This window comes from Myotis davidii, unplaced genomic scaffold (genome assembly GCF_000327345.1).
Source record: "Myotis davidii unplaced genomic scaffold, ASM32734v1 scaffold789, whole genome shotgun sequence".
NCBI lineage: Eukaryota > Metazoa > Chordata > Mammalia > Chiroptera > Vespertilionidae > Myotis > Myotis davidii.
Window position 1 is genome coordinate 89,301 of NW_006300234.1, and position 3,791 is coordinate 93,091.

The window sequence follows — 3,791 nt, forward strand, 5'->3', positions numbered from 1 at the left end:
CATTTACTGTCAAATGCAAAATACCTGTTCAAATTGTACTGGCCTCATCATAATTATCTACATGACTCACACTGCTTAAAACCATGTGCAATAAGTAACCTGAAATCAGAAGGCCTGAATTTAAGTTCAGTAGCTGTGTGATCCTTGAGCAAGCAATTTAACCTCTGCAAGACTGTATTTGCAGCTATATGGTATCCCTCCAAAATGTATATTCACTTTAACAGCTGATAACTCAATTTTCACTCCTTCTAAGGTTTAACTAATTTGAAAAAATGTGAAGCCAGACTAACCTTTGAACAAAGAAAATTTATCCTAAAATGCCACTAGACTTTTTTTATGGAGATACATAAAAGAAAGTATATGGTACAAAATAAACAACAGTTGATGAATTGAAGGTGCATAAATAGCAAAGGAAATGATTCTTGATGTTTGTGATTCTATTGCTTCGTGTTATCAGCAGTGCCTGGACCAGAACAGTTATCAGTTTGAAAACAGACAATGACAAAAAACTTATTCATTTCTGTAGATTCTTTTAAATTTTGAAAATGTTAATTAACACTGACTTTATAATCATTCAAAATTTATATACATTTTTTGGACACCCTGTATATTATACATCTATATACATAAAAGCCTAAGCGACCATCACAACCAGACGACCAAACAGGTTGCATAGGGTGACTAGGCCAGCAGGGGGTCAGTGAGGGGCAACCACACGACCAAGCAGTAGGCTGCGTGGGGCGACCAGGCTGGCAGGGGGGTCAGTGAGGGGCGACCAAATGACCGAGCAGTAGGCTGTGTGGGGTGATCAGGCCCACAGGGGGGGGCATTTGGGGGGGACCAGGCCAGTATGGGGGGCAGTTTGGGATGACCAGGCCAACGGGGGGGCAGTTAGGGTCAACCAGGCTGACAAGGGGAGCAGTAAGGGGTGACCAGGCCGGTGGTGGGGGGAATTTTGGGGTGACCAGGCCGGCAGGGGGGGGCAGTTAGGTGTGACCAGGCAGGCAGGCAGGCAGGTGAGCAGTTAGGAGCCAGTGGTCCTGGATTGTGAGAGGGATGTCCGACTGCCAGTTTAGGCCCAATACCCTAAACTAGCAGTCGGACATCCTCCAAGGGGTCCCAGATTGAAAAGGGTGCAGGCTGGGCTCAGGGGACCCCTCCTCCCATGCACGAATTTCATGCACCAGGCCTCTAGTATATTAATAATTGTTGTGCATAGACTATGGGATTGTTGTGAAGAGCAAGTATATATGCAGAACTGTTTTAAAAGTTATAAAGGGCTAGAAAATCAATATAATTTTGTCATGTTGTCTTTAGCTTATGCTTTTTTTCATGCACCTCCAGTAGCGTATACATTTTGGGCCTTAGAATAGATGGTAATAAATGGCAGGAAGGCAATCACACTATAAATAAGTGTTACATACAGTATACGGAAAGATTCACTAGTAAAAACATATTTCTTCCCATAAATAAAATAGAAAACAAAGGAAAAAGCATAAGCTGTATACACTTCTCAATTTGTAACAAAATTTCAGTTTGTAGCCCTAGCTGGTTTGGCTCAATGGATAGAGAGTCGGCCTGCGGACCATAGGGTCCCAGGTTCGATTCTGGCCAAGGGCACATACCTGGGTTGTGGGCTCGATTCCTGGTGGGGGGTGCGCAGGAGGCAGCCAGTCAATGATTCTCTCTCATCATTGATGTTTCTGTCTCTCTCTCCCTCTCCCTCTCTGAAATCAATAAAATATATTTTTTAAAAATTTCAGTTTGTAGTAAGTAAACATTTTTGAAAATATCATATATGCATGATAGAACTTCAAGGAGTATAAAGGATTATTTTTGCAAAAGATGGTCTCCCAACCACTGAGCTCCCCATACCCCTAACCCAGAACACCAGTGCCCCAATTTTCCTGTATGGAAGCAACTGCCAATTTTGTATGTGTGCATGTATGTACTTCATGTATAATTTTTGGTAACATTAGTTATGATTCTTTGTACAGTGGAAACTTGGTTCTCTAACAATTTGTTCTAGAAGTCTGTTTGAGAAGCAATTTGTTCGAAAAAGGATTCATTTTTCCCATCTATACTAATAAAAGGATAATATGCTAATTAGACCAGATAGAGCAGATGTCTTCTAGACATCTTTCCGGATGTGCTTCCGGACAAAGCCATGGTGGTGGGGGCTGAGGCAGAGGCAGTTAGAGGTAATCAGGCAGGCATGCAGAGTGGCTAGGGGTGATCAGGCAGGCAGGCAGGTGAGTGGTTAGGAGCCAGCGGTCCCAGATTGCAAGAGGGATGTCCGACTGCTGGTTTAGGCCTGATCCCACAGGGGATCCAAGGTGTCCCGGATTGGAGAGGGTGCAGGCTGGGCTGAGGGCCCCCCCTCCCCCGTGCAAAAATTTCGTGCATTGGGCCTCTAGTGAGAAATAATGTAAATTGAATTAATCCATTCAAGACCCCCAAATGATTGCATTTTAACTTTTCTGAATTGCCTGTGATTCTTGTTTCATGAGCACTTTCACACTGTTAGTAACATGAACACTCTTGATGGCCTCTTTATATTTTAAAATTGTGCTAATCATCAATTTTACCATGCCATATTGGGTAGCCAGATCAGACACTCAAATACCTCTATCATACTTTGCAATTATTTCCTTCTTAAACTCTATCATTGTTCGCACAACTTTCCTTTTCACTTTGCTGCTATCACTAACCCTCTTAGGACACATGGTGACTTACCGTACATATTTAATAATAAGTGGTTGCAAAAACATGAAAATATTTACAGCACAATTTCCTGAGATGTTAACAACAATGAGGTGTAGTGGTAAACTGACTCATACTTGCGCATTCTGTCCTTTGTCACCTGAGAGACATGTGACTGATCATACAGGTATCGGCATGAAAGGGTTGCCAGCTGGAGAATCAGTTTTTTTTCGACAACTGAGACATTGTTCCATGAACGTGGTTGAGAAACGAATTGTTCTATGTGGGAGATGCTCAAGAACTGAGGTTTGACGCGCTCGCGGGCCCGCTCCTGGGAGAGCGGGAGGCCGCGGGTCTTCCTGGGCTTTGTGCAATGGGCCGGTGGGGCGGAGGAGGGAGGGCAGGGTACCGAAGCCTGCGGCCGCCCGGCCTCTTGAGAGCAGGAGACATCGGCAGGAGCGGGAGTGGTAGAGAGGAAGGAAGGTGCTCTAAGCCTGTGTGGTCCCTGCTTCCCGACCAGCGGGCGGCGCGGAAAATTTAACGGCCGAGGCCAGGGAGGAGAGGTTGCAGGTTGCTTCCAAGGTTGAGGCGGAACTTTTCATGTTTTCCTTTTTGTTACATAATCTCAATCGCTATATGACCATTACAAACTAAAATAAAATACTAGGTTCTGAAACTCAAGAAAACAAAACGGATTAGGGGGTGCCACATGGAGAAGGCTAAGCATTTTGGTAGAAATAATGGTTGTGAAGTCAGATTTCTACAACTATACACGTTTGTAAGTCTTAATCTACAGTTCACTTATAATTTCTGGCCAATAATGCCTTTGTCGGATACTTCATTTGAGGACCAACTAGTTGGTTGTCTCCTTTTTCTCCATTGGTAGTTTAGATGAACTACTCGTATAGCAAAACATCTTTTATACTTTTATTTCTTTCCTTTCCCTTTCATTATCACTTTTTAGCAAGTTTTTGCAATACTCTAGAGCTGCTGGTTGATGAGTTTGAAGCAAAATCCCTCTGGGTTTCTCCCTGATGTGAGCCCTTTGTGGGTGACTTTTCTGTCATTAAATCCTACAGGCTTATTTA

The 3,791-nt window shown here is 43.5% G+C and overlaps 1 long non-coding RNA gene across 1 annotated transcript in view; it reads right to left on the bottom strand.

Annotated features, from left to right (window-relative positions):
• Nucleotides 1-312: 312 nt before the first annotated feature.
• LOC107185117 overlaps nt 313-3,791 on the bottom strand; it is a 6,302-nt gene continuing 2,823 nt past the window's right edge. The window contains exon 3 of the long non-coding RNA XR_001516033.1: nt 313-463. This is a non-coding gene — a long non-coding RNA (uncharacterized LOC107185117). The remainder of the gene's footprint in view (nt 464-3,791) is intronic.